This window comes from Armigeres subalbatus, unplaced genomic scaffold, assembly GCF_024139115.2.
Source record: "Armigeres subalbatus isolate Guangzhou_Male unplaced genomic scaffold, GZ_Asu_2 Contig293, whole genome shotgun sequence".
NCBI lineage: Eukaryota > Metazoa > Arthropoda > Insecta > Diptera > Culicidae > Armigeres > Armigeres subalbatus.
In genome coordinates this window covers 522,464-542,219 of record NW_026943034.1, presented here as the reverse complement: position 1 = coordinate 542,219, position 19,756 = coordinate 522,464, and the positions used below count along the sequence as shown (strand labels likewise).

Genomic DNA, 19,756 nt, shown 5'->3' with positions numbered 1-19,756 from the left:
GAAAGGAGGCTCTCGAGCCTCCTCTTGAAAGGACGCTTCCGAGCCTCCTCTTGAAAGGAGGCTTCCGAGCCTCCTTTTGAAAGGATGCTTCCGAGCCTCCTCTTGAAAGGATGCTTCCGAGCCTCCTCTTGAAGGGAGGCTTCCGAGCCTCCTCTTGAAAGGAGGCTTCCGAGCCTCCTCTTGAAAGGAGGCTTCCGAGCCTCCTCTTGAAAGGAGGCTTCCGAGCCTCCTCTTGAAAGGAGGCTTCCGAGCCTCCTCTTGAAAGGAGGCTTCCGAGCCTCCTCTTGAAAGGAGGCTTCCGAGCCTCCTCTTGAAAGGAGGCTTCCGAGCCTCCTCTTGAAAGGAGGCTTCCGAGCCTCCTCTTGAAAGGAGGCTTCCGAGCCTCCTCTTGAAAGGAGGCTTCCGAGCCTCCTCTTGAAAGGAGGCTTCCGTGCCTCCTCTTGAAAGGAGGCTTCCGTGCCTCCTCTTGAAAGGAGGCTTCCGAGCCTCCTCTTGAAAGGAGGCTTCCGAGCCTCCTCTTGAAAGGAGGCTTCCGAGCCTCCTCTTGAAAGGAGGCTTCCGAGCCTCCTCTTGAAAGGAGGCTTCCGAGCCTCCTCTTGAAAGGAGGCTTCCGAGCCTCCTCTTGAAAGGAGGCTTCCGAGCCTCCTCTTGAAAGGAGGCTTCCGAGCCTCCTCTTGAAAGGCGGCTTCCGCGCCTCCTCTTGAAAGGAGGCTTCCGAGCCTCCTCTTGAAAGGAGGCTTCCGAGTCTCCTCTTGAAAGGAGACTTCCGAGCCTCCTCTTGAAAGGAGGCTTCCGAGCCTCCTCTTGAAAGGAGGCTTCCGAGCCTCCTCTTGAAAGGAGGCTTCCGAGCCTCCTCTTGAAAGGAGGCTTCCGAGCCTCTTGAAAGGAGGCTTCCGAGCCTCTTGAAAGGAGGCTTCCGAGCCTCCTCTTGAAAGGAGGCTTCCGAGCCTCCTCTTGAAAGGAGGCTTCCGAGCCTCCTCTTGAAAGGAGGCTTCCGAGCCTCCTCTTGAAAGGAGGCTTCCGAGCCTCCTCTTGAAAGGAGGCTTCCGAGCCTCCTCTTGAAAGGAGGCTTCCGAGCCTCTTGAAAGAGCCTCTTGGAAGGAGGCTTCCGAGCCTCTTAGAAGGAGGCTTCCAAACCTCTTGAAAGAAGGCTTCCGAGCCTCTTGGAAGGCGGCTTGAGGCCTCTTGAAAGGAGGCTTCCAGGCCTCTTGAAAGGAGGCTTGAGCCTCTTGAAAGGAGGCTTCTGAGCCTCTTGAAAGGAGGCTTCTGAGCCTCTTGAAAGAAGGCTTCCTGAGCCTCTTGAAAGGAGGCTTCCGAGCCTCTTGAAAGGAGGCTTCCTGAGCCTCTTGAAAGGAGGCTTCCAGGCCTCTTGAAAGGAGGCTTCTGAGCCTCTTGAAAGGAGGCTTCCTGAGCCTCTTGAAAGGAGGCTTCTGAGCCTCTTGAAAGGATGCTTCGGCGCCTCTTGAAAGAAGGCTTCCGAGCCTCTTTGAAAGGGAGGCTTCCGAGCCTCTTGAAAGGAGGTTTCCGAGCCACTTGCAACGAAGCAACTGGCCATTTCGGAAAAAAGGCCTTGATATTTCGCAAATATAGGCTTCCGAACCTTTAGTTTCAAGATGTAAGTTCAAAAGCATATTCTCACCATATTATTTAACATTTTGTCCCGTTCAGGTAGATAACATTGATTTTTTTTTAATTCATTCGACGTTCTGTCGTTTGATCTTTTGTCCCATACACTGTATCTTTTATTCATACTGCGGTTGCGGTTGGTGGGATTCGCATTTTTGTCGAGGAACCAGTGAAGGTACCCTCAGTGGTACATGCACCCCAGGTTGAAAACCGCTGATGTGAATGATAAAACAATTTAAATGTCAATTCAATATACCTTTATTTTACATGATTCTATTGGAAACCCTGGTGAATAAACTTCACTGCATTTCATGCAAACCGCAGCTGGCACCTACTATATTCATCATCAACCAAAATGGATTTATGGTGTCCCAAAAAAACATTACATATGTTCGAAAAATCATGGCGCTCAAGCGTTATATGGAAGATAATCGCATCTGGGGCATTTCCGTAGAACAACCAAAACTTCGATAAAATAGTTTAAAGTTTCCGACACATTCAAATAACTTTTTCGATCGTTTAATTTTTTTTTTTCTCTGGACCATGATGAGTATTCTATATCTTCGCATATGAAATCGAATCAGCCTTTATGAGGCTGCATTTCATCGCTGTAGCTCTATGTTTTTCGCTTATTCTGACGAGAAATCTGTGGTGCTTTTAACAAACTCCATCTCCAATGCCTCGAGAGAATCATTCCGTGTACCATACTGGTACGATCACTCAACCGTACTTCATTGAGCTCAGTTGCTGATGAAGCTGTGTGTGGATACCAGACATAACTAAATACTCATCCTACTCGGTTGGCATTGCGCAAAAACAATACGTGTGAAAGAGTTGGTTTTAAAAATAGATTGCGAAATTTGATCTCATCAGTAGCCTTCTGAGCTGCGGAGGACACCGGAGGTCCTTCGTAGCTTAGTAGGGAAAGCACCTATCTAGCAACATTTTTCAAACTAAATCTATCACATGTTGTGCAATTGCACAAATCGAGTTTCAGACATTGGTTCATGACCTTTTGATCCATAAAAGCGAATAGGAAACTCCATCAGGTTTCGTTCCAGATCACCCAAGAAATCCCTGGAGTATAACCCTTAAGATCAACACGTGTAACTAAAGGCTATTAGGCATTCTTCAATGGTTTATGTTTATTTCATTCATAGAGTCAAATTGGAAAACCCTTCAGCAAATGTTCCGTTCCAAGTCATCCAATAATTTTCTGGATTACATGACTCAAGATCTACACGAATAGTCAAAGGCCCTTAATAAGTTAAAAAAAATAATGTCCTTGTGATCCATACAAAAACAATGGATATGCCTTCCACAAGGTGGTAGGTCATTTGGCATAAAGTCGTTTGGCATAAAGGCCGTTTGGCATAGTATCGTTTGGTATAATGCCGTTTGGCATAACAGCCGTTTGGCATAATGGCCGTTTGACATAATGGTCATTTGGCATAATAGTTGTGTGATGATTATTTTGAAACTTATGCATAATATGTTCAATTATTTATATTGATTGTCACTTGAACATTATAAGAGAGATGTTTTAAATTGATTATTTTGAAAGGAAGATTTTATTCATTTGTTCAATTAAAGCATTTGCTCGGCTTAAGGCAAAGAAGGATATGATCCCTTCTTTCTAAAGATGTTTCTTCCCATCAGAGGAGATATGGTTCCATTTTTCAAAGGATACATTTGCCCAACAGATGGCGAAATACGATATGCTTCCTTCTTCCAAATCAGGCATTTTCTAGGTTTAATGCGAGGGAAGATATGATCCTTTCTTTCAGAGGATGGCAGAAGGTCCAGTAGAAGGCAGAAGATGACATGGTTCCTTCTTTCAATTTAAGCATTTACTCGGTTAGAGGCAAGGGAAGTCATTCATTCAGAGGATGCATTTGCAAAAGGTAAAAGACGACATAGTTCCTTTATTCAATTCAGGCGTTTGCACGGATTAAGGCAAAGAAATATATGATCCCTTCATTCAGAAAATGCATTCACCAGGCAGAAGTCAAGAGAGGGAATAGTGACTCCATCCTGGTACCCCGAATATGAGATAATGCCTTCTTTAGATGAATGCATTTGTCCAGTATAAAGCAAACAGAGGAGGTAATGTCTTGTCAGAGGATAATGCTTTAAGACAAACACAGTTGATAATGCCTTTTTTAGATGAAAGCATCTGCCCGATATAAAGCGAACAGAGTTTATAATTCCTTATTTTAATGAAAGCATTTGCCCGGTATAAGGCGAACATAGGAGATAACACCTTCTCTAAGTGAATGCGTTGGTCCGTTTGAGAGCGAACAGAGTTGATAATGTCTTATTTTAATGAACGCAAATGCAGCCGATATAAAGTGAACAGAGTTAATAACGCTTTCTTCAAATGAACGCGTTTGCCCGTTTTAAGGCAAACAGAGTTGATAATGCCTTCTTTAGATGAACACATTTGCCGGATATAAGGCAAACAGAGTTGGTGATACTCTTTTAATGAACGCATTTGCCTGATATAAGGCGAATATAGGAGATAATGCCTTCTTTAAATAAATGATTTTGCTCGGTTTGATGCGAACAGAGATTATAATGCCTTGAATAGATTAATGCATTTGCCCGATATGAGGTGAACATAGTGGATAATGCCTTCTTTTAATGAACACATTTGCCCGATTTGAGGCAAACATAGGAGATGATGCATTCTTTCAATAAACGCATTTACTCGGTTCAAAGCGAACAGAGTTGAAAATGCTTGCTTGTTGCCCGGTATGAGGCGAACAGAAGAGATAACACCTCCTTTAAATGATCGCGTTTGCAAGGTATAACGAAACTATGCCTGTTCCTTGCCATGGGAGGAACAAGCATATTCGACGAACAGAAGAGATTTTCTCATTCTAGGGTCTTGTCGCCATGCCCTTCTTGTCACAGTAAGGTTTATCGCCGGCAAACTTCAGAAGCAACTTTTCTATCCCTTTATTGTGTTTAAATAGATGTTCGCGAGCCGTCTCAAGCCCAGTCGACGTGGGCTGAAATTTTCTCCAGCTCCCTGCATTGAGCATGAGAACGTTCTGCGAAATTCTCACCTCAGCTTTAACAGTCTTCAAAAGTAGTACATCATATGTAATGGGAGCGTTTGGAATGAGAACTATTCGTTCAATATTGTTTTCAAACAGTTCTAGCTTGATGAAACGAATCGCGAGTCCAACATTGTGAACCTTGTAAAAGGACTATCGGATGAATAAATAAGTACGGAACAACGATAAAAATTCTCGTAAAAATTGTGTAATTTATTCGACTAGAGTCGCCCTGCTATTGAATAGGTGTAAAACAAGTAATAATCATTCTCATGAATCATAAATAATTTTCTATCGATTAATTTTTTTCACTGAAATAAACTATAAACTTGAAATCAGGACTGTTTCGGGGTACTGGCTCATTCGGGGTAGTGTTCTACTCGGGGTGATGGCATTCGGGGTAATAGCATTATGGGTAATGGAATTATGGGTAGAGTCGAAATGGTTCCTTCTTTCAATTCAGGAATTTGCTTGACACGGGACACCACTTCTTTGAAAAGGTGCATTTTCTCGGCAGACGTCAAGAGAGGATATGACTCCTTCTTTCAATTCAAGCATTTGGTTCGCTCGGTTCAAGGCAAAGGGAGATATGATCCTTTCTTAGAAACCGTTTGCGCATAAAAGGGAGAAATGGGCAAGTTTACTGGCTTGCTCTTACATGAACAAAACAAGCCACCAATGTCAATTTAATTTAATGCTGATCTATCTTGCTGGTAGGTGCGTCAACATTTCAAATGGGCCCGTTTTGACGGAAAGCTTCTTTATTCTTAATTTGTCACGCCGTACAATTCCGTTCCCAATTATCATGTATTGCCCATATGAAGGAAACCACGTAACTGAATGGCTCAACAAATCTTACTTATCCATTACACAGCTCAAATAATAATTATGCCAAACGACCATTATGCCAAACGGCCGTTATGCCAAACGGCCATTATGCCAAACGGCTTTATGCCAAACGGTATTATGCCAAACGGCTTTATGCCAAACGGGGTACAATCTTCCACAATCGTTGCATCCCAGTTAATCCAAGAATAGTCCTTGAGCACCTTGAGAGCTGTTAGCCTTTTTTAATCGTTCATGCTGTTTGTGATCCATAGAATTAGATTGAATGAGCGTTCATCAATTGTTCCATTTTGGTTCATTCAGAAATTCCTTATAGCTGTTATATATTTTTTCAAACTCCATTTGTAAATGATCCATAGAACCAAATTGGATAAGCACTGAACACCTATTTGATTCAAATGATCACTAGAAGCATATTTCATTTATGATAGGATCAAATACATTTTTCGTTACGCGTATTGACTTTAAGGCCTGTATTCCAATTCTTGGAATTCTTGGATGGCCTGAAATGGTACATGCATTAAATTCATATAAAAGTTTCCAAAGATCAATGAATTAAGTGAAAAACTCGTAATTTTAGCAAAAATTCCTTTCACGTCATATTCATATACTTATGAAACCCCCTCAACCCCCACCCAATAAGTGCCGTAACAATTGAGTTGAGTGTAATTAGATAATTCATACGTGGTCCAATTAGACTCAATTTTCGAGTTTTTTGGCTAACCGTGCATCTTATCTAGCTTATGTTGAACGCAACTTCTGAATCACGTGATGCTGCATGCAATATTGCATGATATTGTTGTCGAGGAGGCGCGTGGTTAACCATGATGAAACACAAGTCATAAACAAGTTAAGATAAAAAGGTCAAAGGTTTTCCTAAACCAAGAATGAACAATATTATCAGCGTAAGCGGATTTGTGACTTCTTTCATCTTTCACATATAATTTAATGAAACTAGCTATCGACTATGCACTGATATTGCACACTGCTTTATCAGCCAGACGTAATGGCTTAACCATTCGCATTCGTATATCATAGGGCTAACACGATGATACATTTATGCCCAGGGAAGTTGAGACAATTTCCAAACCGAAAGTTGCCTAAACCGACACCGGGACCATCAGCATGGTCTTGCTTTGTAGTGCATCTTATCGCTAGGCTGAGGAGAGCCCCATCGCCTCATATTAGGAACTCTGTTAACATCAATGTATCGAAAATATTTATCACGCCTTCGTACTGATGTATCCTGTAACGTACAGTTCGATACTTACACTTTAGCGTGTAAGTGAATTGACAGGTCTGCGCTGCTCGCAACACTGTCTGAGTTCTCGTTAAACAATAAACGAACCGACAGGTTCTTTCTAATCGATCACTCGAACACGACACAAGTCCTTATCTCCCGCGAAAACCCCATTAGTCTCGGTATGTTTCGGTAGTAGTTTAACCGGATATATTATGTACGTTACCCAGGGCCGAATTTAGACGGAAGGGGCCCTGGGTCAACAGGTTGTGGAGGCCCCAAAATGTACAAAACAGCTTGGTTTTGGTACATATGAATTGTGGGGCCAGCCACGACCCCCGGACTCCCTAAATCCGGCCCTGACGTAACCTCTTATTCATAATTACAAGAATTTAAAAAAAATCCTTGACCGGCAGTAGCCGCTTGAAAAATCTTTTGGATTTACTTGTTATCAAGATTTTCCCGATTACTTTTACGGTTACTCAGAGGAAGCACCTAAAATCGAGCGGAAACTTAATAATAATAATTACAATTATTTAGTCAAATGAAATCAATTCTACTATATTCTAGTCACGGAACATTATGAAAGTAATCGAATAATTTGCAACATCTCTAGCGACTAGTAGTAGCATTGAACATTCGCAACTCGTCACTACTGTGGCATTTCGGGCTGCGACTATCACTTTTGTCAGCCCTGGGTATCGAACATTACCGGCAACTGCCTAACGATAGAATCTTGGCGTCTAGTTGTCGCCGTAACGGCGATTAAATTGCTTAGATCTGGGGTAGCCTTAAAGGTTGTGATATCTCTAGCCCTGACTAGGACTGATCCATCCAAGAACATTACTATAGATATTCATTTCCATATAGGTTTGATTTCCAGCGCAGGTCCGAAAATCTTTAATACGAGACTGTTAAGGCTCTCCAGACCTAAGCAAGTTCATCGCCGTGACGGCGATAACAAGTCGCCGCGATTCTATCGTTGCGTCGCAGCCGGCAATGTGACTTCCGGCGACAGAATCACATCGCATTCGCTAAGCGATAGAATCGCGTCGCGTGTGTTTGGGGGAGCCTTAACCATCTGATAATTCTTAAAAATTCTACAATGTATAAGTTAATAAAAAATGTACATTCTTTCACCAGCAAAGTGAATATTTCACTATTATGGGTGATTTCCATTGAGATTCTATTAATCAAAACTAAATCGCATGAATCATCATTGACACTTCAACTGGCACATGTCTAAGATGAAAGGTGATTAAATTTGTGTTTGCTCCTAGCAGTGGCGTAGCCAGAAAATTGGTCAGAGGGAGGTTTTCTGAACATTTTTTTTTTTCGAAAAAAAATTCTTCCAAAAATTTTGTCTCTGGGGGGGGGGGGGGGGGTTATGTCCAAAACCCCCCCGTGGCTACGCCACTGGCCCCTAGAAAAGCCGGTACTACTTTCCCCCCTGCTTGTATTTTTCCCATTTAGAAACATTTAACGGAAGCTCATTTATTCAATCGCTTATCTTCTGAACGCATTCCTTCCTGATTTGCAAAGTGACTAAGCTACCCTGCTGTGACACTGTAAAAAAGACGCAAACGTGTTTGTAAGTTTTTACTCCTCGGTACGAGAGTTCTTTTGCACTTTTTTTCACTTTATTTTTATAGATTTTTTCCAGTTTTTTTTTCTATATAACTTTATTCTTCTTATAGCTTAAAAATCATGTCTTATCATAAGAAAATAAAAATTATAATTTAGAATCAGATGATTTAAGCAAATGGAATTGTGATTAACATGAAGATGTTCTCCGTATTGTTGTTGTTGTCACTGCTTGTTCTTTTTGTAGATGTTGTTTTTCTTTTTTTATACAAGATAAGTTGTTGTTAAAATAAATAGAAAAAGGTTGTTTAAAAGATTAAACAGAGGGGGAGGTGAAAGGATGTGGAAGGAGGAAGCGAGGAGTTTATTCTTCCTCTCCCTCTTCGGTGCCGGTGAGCATTCCGATCAGGGCAGCGGTGTCGATGAAGCCCTTATCGTCGATGATCATCTGGTCGAAGGCATCGTCAACCTCGTCGTCGGTGAACTTGTCCGCGCCCCAATGGGTCAGTGCGTAACGGAACTTCTCGCCATCGATCTTGCCGTTCATGTCGAAGGCCTTGAATGCATTGATGACGACATCATCGTCATCCTGGCCACCACCGGACATGCGGTTGGCGAACAGCGTCAGCAGCTGGGTGAAGTTGAGTGGGCCCTGTGCTTCGCCAAGCATTTCGTCCAATTCCTTATCGGAAACCAGTTTACCCAGGGCATCGAAGGTCGAGCGCAGATCGTTCTTGCCGATCACACCATCCTTGTCGTTGTCCATTAGCTGGAAAGCCTGTGTGATGAGAGGAAAATATGTCGAGCTATGAAGAATTTGTTATGAAGCACAGGCGTTTGTTGTAAGAACTTACCTCCTTGAATTCGGCGATCTGCTTCTGGGAGAAGAGGACGAAGACGGAGGATGGGGCCTTCTTGGCCTTGCGGGAGGACGAGCCACGGGTGGATCCTCGCTGAGAGCCGGAATCCGAGGGGTAGGTGCCGCCGGGGTTTCTGGTGCTGGGGTATCGGCGGGAGTCTCTTCCTTGGAGGAGGCCTTCTTCTTGGTCTTCTTTTCCTTCTTCTCAGACTGCAAGGTGGGTAGAACAAAAGAAAAGCATCACATCACACCATTAGTCATCTGCCGATGTGCCAAAATCTCCAAACTAACGATGCTGCTTTAGATTCCATCTTGTTGGCCTACGTTATATCGATCTTGATTAATCCCTGCTGAACGGTAGCCAAACGAGTCGACATGATCAACGGCAACGGTAGGATGGCAAAGGTGTCTATTTTTAGAGATCAAGATTTTCACGACCTATATGTGCTGGCGGCGCTCGGTTGGTGCGTGAATGTAGAATATAGATTTTTACGTAACCACCGACAAACACCTCACTGGTAAGATAGACATCACTGTTTGGTTTTGGTGAAAAGCGAACTATTTTTAGAAATGTGCAAGTGAGAATGTTTTCTCCACCGGCTACGTAGAGATTTGAAGATTTATATCACAGAGAAAAGCAATTAATTGATATTTGAATTTAAATCAGGATATGTCGAGCTTCGATGAGATCTGTCATTCATTATTAGTTGAAGTAACTAACTTTAGAATTCATATGAAATTGCTGATGTTCTTAAATTAATTAATAACAAAATCACTTATGATCCATTCTTCGTTTGATGATGTAACCTTGCTGATATTCTTCAAACTTAGCAAGTTAACACTTCAGTGGTCGATAGTTAAGCTATTGCATTAAGTCCTATGATGTAATCCTTCTAATGTATGCTGTCAAATTTACTTCCAACACATTGGTCTTTAAAGTTCTTGCTGGTAAGCTATTCCTAAAATGTGGAATGCATAAACGTCCTCAAGAGATATCCATTAGCATGCTTCCTTCACTTGGATCTTATCTAACTCGATCGATCCTTTAACGTTTTTATTTTCTTAATCTTTTATGACACGTGCACTTCAAACTCAAATCTTCATTGCTTAATCAACCTTCGCCATCCATAACACCGTTATCATAATCCGCAATTGGGTCACTGAATCACCAGGGATCAATCGAAAGATCTTCGTTTCAAAAATAACAGGAATCCAATTTTCACAGCAGCGCCATAATTATCTCGAACTACGCCCTCCTAATTCTCCCGAAGGAGATACTCGTGATCACTTAGAGGGATTGCCAAATCTCCTTACCATGATGCTTCGGTGGTTGGGTTTTTAACTAGAGCGACTTTACTTGGCCGAAGCTCCTGAGCGACTGATTGCTGTAGAGCACCGGCGATGATAAGTACAGCTGCTTCCGAGCCGCTCGGTTGACCTGTCCGGATCCCGATCGGGGTGGATTGGTGTCGATCGCCTAGAATTGGTGCGCCCGTTCGCACCCATACTCGCGCGATCTGACCGGTGTTCGCATTCGGCTCGATCGCGGCCGTGTCTGGTTGCCTTTTTTAGCATAGGTCCCCTGGCTTTTGTGCTTGGCGGAGGCCTGTGTCGCCGGTTGTTGGCTGGCGGACCGAGAAAATCTCTTGCGCGGTCTGCTAAAATTAGTCGTCTACATTGGAAGGAGTCGACCAACACGCGCACCACAGCCACAGATTTCCCAACAGAAGGTAGACGGAGAATAGAGTAAAGAAACTGACCGAGAAGAATGGCATTCCCATCCGGGGAAGTGTGAACGATCAAACGCGCATACGCAACAGGCTTTCCCGGTGGGTGAGTGGGTGGAAAAATGTCGGGTGATGATCTGTACTTGCGGCGGCTATAGACAGTGAGCTACGAAGAGATAAAAGACAAACATACATACACAAAAGCAAATGGCACGTATCAGGTGTAAGGTTTAAAATTTTGTGCAAGTTTTTCACTCTGTTACACTCAGTGAGATAACTCGAAGTAAGGTGAGGTAACTGACTACGCATTGACGTTTCAGGCTGCGACCTTATTGATTTTTTAAAACTTTTCTATTGAGGAAAACACTTTATTTTTAGTTAAAATGGAAATCAATTTGGAATGTAGCAGTGTACAATGAAAGTATAAAATTGTAAAATAAGTAAAGTTATTCATATCAAAATTTGCCAAGAAAATGAAAATATCGAATCAATTGGGATTTTTGATACTGCCCAATTTTCTTCTACTGTCCCTCAAATCGTTCTAAAATCTTGGATAGTGTTTGTACAACTTGTTTCAACACTGAATCAGATGAAGGTGTTCGTACCGTGTTTCGAGATGTGTTATTCCTCACATTGTCAATTATTCATGTTGGTGGCATTCATGTGCCGATTTCAGAAGCAAAAATAATTATCCGAACTCCGAAGAGCTTTGTGGATTATTTTAGTACCATACAGACAACATATACGCGAAATAATTGTTTGCGTATCGTGTCCTCGAAATAATCAACCAATATCTAGGAAGAACTATTTTCGCTAGAGTATTGTCATACTTGAAACTGAAAAGTTGAAGGTTACTTTGCGTGTAGTTGCGTTTTCATTGTTAATTTTACTTAAAGAACTTGTGAAAGTATATCTCTTGTATTCGTAAACACAAAATAAGCCATCTTAAGTGCTTAGGAAAATAATTTAAAAAAAATAAAAATTGTGAGATTTTTCCTTTCATATAAATATGAATCTACTTTATAGGGTAATAAGCTAATTGGGTCCTTTGATTTATTCAGTTATCATTCCCATGTGCTTGATTGATGGACAATTCGCTGCAGATTTACGAGCAGAATATTTAGATAATCATTAACGACAGTTTGCAAAATTGAAATCTTAACCACCAAACTGTAAGAACCATGAACGCTGTAAGAACAACGAGCACTCCGAACCTAAATGCATTTACGATTGATTTCGCGCCGCTTCCGAATCTGCATATTTTGATTTATTTCGTTCAACTTTGAAGATGGTGTCTTCTTGGATTCTGATGTCCTCCACTGAAAGCCAGACGAGTGGTTTCAGCGGCGATGCGGCCAACGAGCCGTGTTAATCCCTTTACACGGTTGGAGACTCAAAGTCCATCCACCTGGGAGCTGCTATTCGACTTCTTGATATGGTTGACCTCCGAGCAGTTTGCTCAATGCTAATAAATAGACACAAACGATGATGACAAATACCATCAATTACGTATAGCTACTAAGTCCTACGTCACCTTTGCGTATAACCCGATTGGGCTGCACCTTTGAGTTTTTGCTTAATGCTGCAGATTGCTCAGCAGGGGGAGGTAAACATTCACACTAATGGGAATACTTCCTCGGAGTCGCACTCCTATACGACTGAGAGATCTTCGCTAAGCTGAAGGCCATTGAAGGGAATCTCCCGAAGGGACCCTATCGCAACAGAGTGCCGGATATTCGAACCTACCTTACATATAAACATGTATTTCTACGTTTGGCAAATTGTTGATCCACTGAAAGCAGAAATTGACCTCCAGAGGCAGCGTAGGAGTTGGAAAGGAGGCGAGAGTATTGCGACAGTATTCCGAATCCGACTCAGGTAGGGGCGGTGATGTCACAAATGTGTTGCGCTGATCGATGATGGAAAGAGCGCTTTGGGAGTCAATTTGGGTGTCGGTAAGAGTGCTGTGAGGGGTAGGGGACACTTGTTTGGTCGGGCCAAGGTGGCGTTTGAGTCCTGAAGCGGGACCATTCACTATGGGGAATCAGGTGGCCGAAAATCAAAATCGACTTTCTCCAATTCATAATTTAAGTAGACCTACTAAAAGCTTATGCTTCGGATAATGGAACCCCAGAATATCAACATTCTTACTCAAATGATTATCGAGATATAGGCATCAGAACCAAGCACTTTTTAGATTTTGAAAAACCAATACATTGTTCAACTGCCAATATCTTCGACTACAGTAACTCTTTTCCAACTCTTCTAAAAGTTTCTGAAAGCCTATTTCAAGGACTCTCGAATAGCGGGTAACATGAGGAAAATACGTAGTAAAACATCCTAAAATGGCCCGATGAAAAAAAATAAAAATTATTTCATACAAATTGTTCCATACAAAAAAAGTGTATGAATGGTAATTATGTATAAAATTCCTGCTACGGTGCAAGTCCTAGCCCATGCCGGGGATATAATAATTCATTCGTCAGTATCACTTGGAATGTTGACTGAAGAAGCACCTGAGCACCCTACAAAAATCGGACTCATTATGCCAGGAAGCATCACGAGAGGAAAATTTACATGACACATTCATTAGTAGTGATAAAAAAATAACCCTAGCATATATTTTAATCAATCTTGAAGTGATACTTATAAGGCCTGTATTTCGTAAAGTCCTCGGGCAACTTAGAACATCTGTACAACTAAAAATAGTACACAATTTCCTAGTTTGAATACTATAGGTATGTGTCATTGTTAAATAATAAAACTAACACTACTTCCTGACAGCAAACTTTATTGGCGAAATGCTTCAAGCTGTAAATTAATTGTAGGTAAAGTTACTTAGGTTCCGCAGTATTCGATATTAATCACCTACATTAAATCGGCTTACATCCTGCTATTTGCGTTATCACCCTGCTGAGGTTATTACAATATAGGGTAAATGATATATTTTGGACATGTACATATTTTGGACAAGCCTGAGCTTCTTCGATCAATTTTAGATAATGTGTAGGAAATTTTTTATCGAAAGTATGATCATTGCATACTTTTACCTCAACTCTAGCAGCTCCTAATGAGAATTCACAAATCAACTATTATTTATCTTTAAAATTACCTTAAATGTAAAGCTTTCTACCAAAGTGTCTGCTGGACGCCAGTATGCAGGAGAACATGCATTATAGGACTCTTCGTAACATGCACCTGAAACACGTTTAAATTGGTTCAAACGGCAATTTTGAGGTCTTGCGGCCAAAGTTTGATTGTAATTGAGATACTAACATATTCCAATCGCTTAACATGAACTTGAGACGGAAGAAAAAGGAGTGACCAAAATGAAGTTATGTTTTTATGCATCAGACATTTATTGGTCACCCCATGTACAGTACATGGATGAACCATTAATTGCCAACTTTCAGGCTGTTTTCAATGATTTCGATAAGATTGCGAAACAATGTTAATTTCTGGTTTAATCTATGTCAGTTAAGCAAATAAATGCATTTAAATGAATATGGATACGTGTAGGTAAGTCATACCATTGAGATCTGTAGGTGGCCATTCTTAAATTTGGAGAAAATGACTCTGTCCAAAATATATGCATTTTCCATGTCGAAATTATATACTTGATGTCCAAAAAGAAAATATTTCAGTTCGCAGTATATCACAGTTTACACCTAGTAAACGTAATTTACTCAAAAATTGGGCAATGGAGACACAAGCCTAATCATAGGTTATGTATTTGGATGAACCTAGTGGTGTTCAATTGTTTTATACTATTCAATCTCGATATATTTTCTAATGAATGTCCTGCGCTTGTCCAAGATACATCATTTACCCTACATTTAGCAAATCTATTTGCAGAAAATATTACAAGTAACCTACCAATATCAAACGATAATAGATCGCGCAAGATTTCTACCTTCAGAACTGTTCTTTCTAGTTAATTTCAATTTTAGTGATACATTTAGGAAAAATATAGATTTTAAGGTAGCACGTAAGCACATTGGTTTTCGATCCAAAACAAGATGATTTGCATGTTGATAGCATACCATAGAACAGCTCCACGTGTGCTAGCGCTGGTAGAGCGAACGATGATTTCGTTACAGTAGAGGCATCGTGGTTAGGGATGCCGATGATATAGGCGTGACAACATCCCCCTCCTTGTGATGATGTATAGGATCTTCATCTCCACTACGCCTAGTCACGTCGAGCACCGCCAATCTTGAGACCGGCCGTCGGAATAGTCCATCTGATGTTTGCACCATTGCCTGTCGAATCCTACCGTCCCTGCCTGCGCGGTAACCTCTAGAACGCGACCGCGTACCCATCCATTCCTCTTAGTTTCGTCAATTATGATCACTAAATCACCAGGGCAAACTGGTCTTGTTTCATCAAACCACTTCGTTCGTTTCGTAAGCGTCGGTAAATATTCTAGGATCCACCTTTTCCAAAAGTAGTCGACACGCTGTCCCAGGACGTCCTGATAGTTCCTCCAGTTATGTTGAGTTTTATTGTTGGCTGTTTGACCCCAGTAGAACTTCCCATAATGAAATGGGTCGGAGTCAGCGCTTCCTGTTCAACAGAATCAAGTGGCAGATAAGTAAGCGGTCGCAAGTTTACGATCGCTTCAGCTTCTATTACTAGGGTGTGTAGTCCATCGTCATCAAGCTTCGGATCACTAGGGAAGCCAGCCATCGCTTTCTTGATAGAGCGTAACATACGCTCCCACGAGCCACCCATGTGTGGTGCCGAGGGTGGTATGAACAACCACCTCGTTTCCGCACTAGTGAATGTTGAGGCTGCGTCCCGTTCGATACGCTGGATTTGCTTCCGCAATACTCGATCTGCTCCACAAAAGTTTCGCCCATTGTCGGAATATATTTCGAGGGGAGATCCACGCCAGCAGATAAAGCGACGTAGGCAAGCAATGCATGACTTTGTAGACAAGTCGTATGCGACCTCAACGTGTACGGCGCGTATCGTAAGGCAAGTTATAAGACAAATCCAACGTTTTACAGATGCTCGGCCTACCTTCACCCCGATGGGTCCAAAATAGTCGACACCTATATGAGTGAACGGTCGAACACTGGGAGATAGGCGTGCCGCCGGAAGTTGCCCCATTCTTGGCACGGCAGGTTTTGCTTTAGTCACTATGCACCACTGACATCGCTTGGACATTCGTCGAACAATAGCCCGCAGCTGAGCGATGTAAAATCGTTGTCGTAGCTCGTTGACGACTGTTTCAGAATTACCATGCAAGAATTTTCGATGATAATAGTCTACTATGAGATTAGTAAGTCGATAATTTTTTGGGCAGTATCACGGGGAACTTCACGTCGTGCTGGGCCTTTCGAGCTGCTGATATACGGCCATCAACTCGCAGAACTCCATGCTCGTCCACCATTGGTGTGAGGTGCCACACTGTCGTAATCTGAAAAAGTGACGTATACGCCATTTTCCAAAAATGGTGTTAACGAGGACTACTCATCGAGCTCTTTAACAGAAAAATGGAAAACATGAATGTTGTAAAATGGCTGTTACGTCACTTTTCCAGATTACGGCAGCACAGTGGGCTTCCTTTGTCCAATTGCATTTGCTCAGTCGGTGCCGATATTTTATTCCTCGTTAATATTGCGAGCTCATCAGGATAAGCCTCCGACTGTACGATCTTCCACAGCGTAAATTCCGCTCTTTGCAGCTCCTCTTGCATCAATCCTGTGGCATGCTTAATACTAATGTATTTGTTTCCTTTTATGAAATCTACAAAGCGAAGAACAAATGTAGTCGTCCTCAGAAGCCGGTTCCACTTAGAGAACCGTTCAAAGTTTATCGGACTGTCCATAACTGGCACTTCTAGGTGTAGGTAACAAGCTCGCAGATCTTCGTTTGTACTTTCCAATGTCCTTTTTTGTTTAGGCCAATTTTCTTCCGGCAGCTGTAGAAATGGTGGACCACTGAACCAGTGGCCATGATCCTCAAGACAAGGTTCAACGCTCCATTTTGTGGCATCATCCGCAACATTTAGCTTGCTTGGAACGTATCTCCAATCCTTCACGCTGGATGATGATAAAATTTCTCCGACCCGACAAGCCACGAAAGGCCGATACCTGCGATGATCAGATCGGAGCCATGCCAACGTTACTTCCGAGTCTGACCAGTACGTGCAGCGATGGATCCGAACGGTGTGATATTCCTTTGTAAACGAGAAAAGACGAACTCCTATAACAGCCGCCATGAGCCCCAATCGAGGAATGGAGACGAATTTCAAAGGAGCGACCTTAGTTTTTGCAGTCACCAAAACACATTTTGCTTTTCCTTCCGGGTAGACAACTCGAAAGTACACCAACGCGGCATATGCTGCCTCGCTTGCATCAACGAACACATGGGCTTCTAGAGAATCATAAAGGTCCGCTCCAGCATTCTGGAAATAGCACCTCGGAATTCGAACTTCATTGACCTGATACAGCTTTCTGGTCCACTTTTGTCACGTTACGAAGATATTACTGTTGATCTGTTCATCCCAATTGATGCCACTGCGCCAATTCTCTTGCATCATAATTTTCCCGTGTACGAGTGCGCAAGCTAGCAAACCTAGTGGGTCATAAAGACTCATGACACACTTTAATACTTGCCGTTTAATCGGTCAGTCTCCGTGTTCCACAGCATTCCCAGGACAATCTTTCAGTGATTCATTCGTTGATTCTCCCAGATGTTCCAGGATCGTTTGCTCGTTTGGCAACCAATGTCGCATCTCAAAACCTCCCTTCGAATGTATCACCTTACCGCACTAGCCACCGACTTCGCTTTTTCGACTGTCTCAAAGATATCGAGATAGTCGCCGACATAGTGGCATTTGCATATTGCTTCTGTTGCTCTCAGAAACTTCTCAGAAAACTCCTGCGCATTCTTTTCAGTTTTTTTATAAACTGGACAGACGAGGGGGAGCTTGTTGCTCCTAAAGTCAATACTTTCATAACGAAAACGCTGGGATCGTCATCTGGACTGTCGCGGAACAGGAAACTTTGTGAGAGATGATCACTTTCGATAACATTTATCTGGTGGAACATCTCTTTGATGTCTCCGCTGATTGCAACAGGGAATTGGCGAAATCAAAAGTGAACGGAGGGAAGAGGAACCAGAAGATCAGGCCCAGGAAGCAGAAGAGTGTTCATGGATATCCCATTAACTTTTGCTGCAGCGTCCCATATCGGCGCCCAGGGGAAGGTACCATATTCTTCTGGGATCCGCCTCGATACGCTCCTTCTCACTTGCTCGCCGTGCATACCCTTTCTCCTGATACTCCTTCACTTGAAGGTGGATACTGTTCTTGAGAAGCGCATCACGTTTCATCCGCTTTTCCATACACTCGAGTCGTCGTACAGCCATTGGATAACTGTTGGGTAGCTCGACGTAGTCTTAACACCACAGTAGCCCTGTTTCAAAACGGTCACCTATTCTTCTCGTCGTTTTCTTTATAATCTCACGTGCTCTTCCAATGTCTTCTGATTCCAGCATATCAGGATAATTCACTCCACAATCTTCCGCGTTGAAATAATCCTTCATCATACGATCCACATTTTCCTCCGATCCGCATTCGCAAACGTGATAGATGTTTTCAATCGGCTTCAGTGATGCATCCAAAGTTCTATACACACACCATCCCAAGCGAGTCTTAGCAGCGATGACTCCGGAGTGTCCTTCTCGGATTTTTTGAGGAACTGCTTGCCTTAGGTTTCGAAGGCCTACCAACAGTTTTGGGGTCACAGTTTCGTAGCTTCGTACCGGTAAACCCTTCAGATGAGGATGGTTCTTTTGAAGGTCAGCAAAGCGTAGAGTTTGACGTGGCAGATTCAAATCTACTACCGTGTGTACATTCAATTGATACCTTTTCGCCCGCTCTTTTTCTGACACTTCAAGTGTTACGATTTGAGAATCATCCTCATATCTTGACATGTTTCCGGTCCACTTGAGGCATAGCGGAATTGTTGGTCCTTCCACTTCAAGTTCTTCGACCAGACTGCGTTCAATGAGCGTTGATGACGATCCTTCATCCAAGAAAGCAAAAACGGTGACGGACTTTGACTTCTCATATAGTGTCACAAGAATTATTCTGAAGAATACCGTTTGCCCGCAGTGATGATGAACATGACTTTCAGCTGGCGTCATAGAAGGGCTCTTCGATGCGCTTCCTGGTTTTCCATGCAGTAACTGATGATGGCGAAAATTGCATCCTTCGATTCCACACCGGTTTGAAATTCTGCATGTACGTCGTCCATGCGGATTGAGACAGCTCCTACAAACTTTCAATGATTGCACACATTTCCATCGATCATCCACCGACAGTTGCTGAAACTTTATGCAGTCTTTCAAGCGGTGTCCTCCTTTTCCGCAATACAGGCATTGCTTCCCGTGATAACTTCATAGGCCCGTGCGGAGCGTGACTCTCCGTGTGAGCGTGGATGAACCCTCTATCTTTCAATCGAGTTCTGTCGTTTTTGGTTTGCGGTATTCCCGCATAGCTCACGACTTGACTAACAGATTCGACTACCGTTGACATAAAATTGCTGAACGTTCGCAGACTCGCTTCCCGGTGCAACAGTAGATGTTGTGCCCACTGGTGTTTTATGTTAGCTCTGGCTGGTCCACTCTGGCTGATTTGAAGAGACAGCGCAGTAGCGCCGCGGTGTCACAAAAGGCAAGCAATGTAGTGAAGAGGCATTCCGAGGGGTGCTTAAACGTATGTTTCAGTATGCAGTATAACATTTCGAAATAATATGCTAGAAATCATACCATGACCCTATTTTGATATCTGAGTTTG

At 42.6% G+C, this 19,756-nt stretch overlaps 1 pseudogene; it reads right to left on the bottom strand.

The window, feature by feature from the left end:
• Nucleotides 1–8,362: 8,362 nt before the first annotated feature.
• Nucleotides 8,363–19,104, bottom strand: LOC134203918 (myosin regulatory light chain 2-like; annotated as a pseudogene).
• Nucleotides 19,105–19,756: the final 652 nt, after the last annotated feature.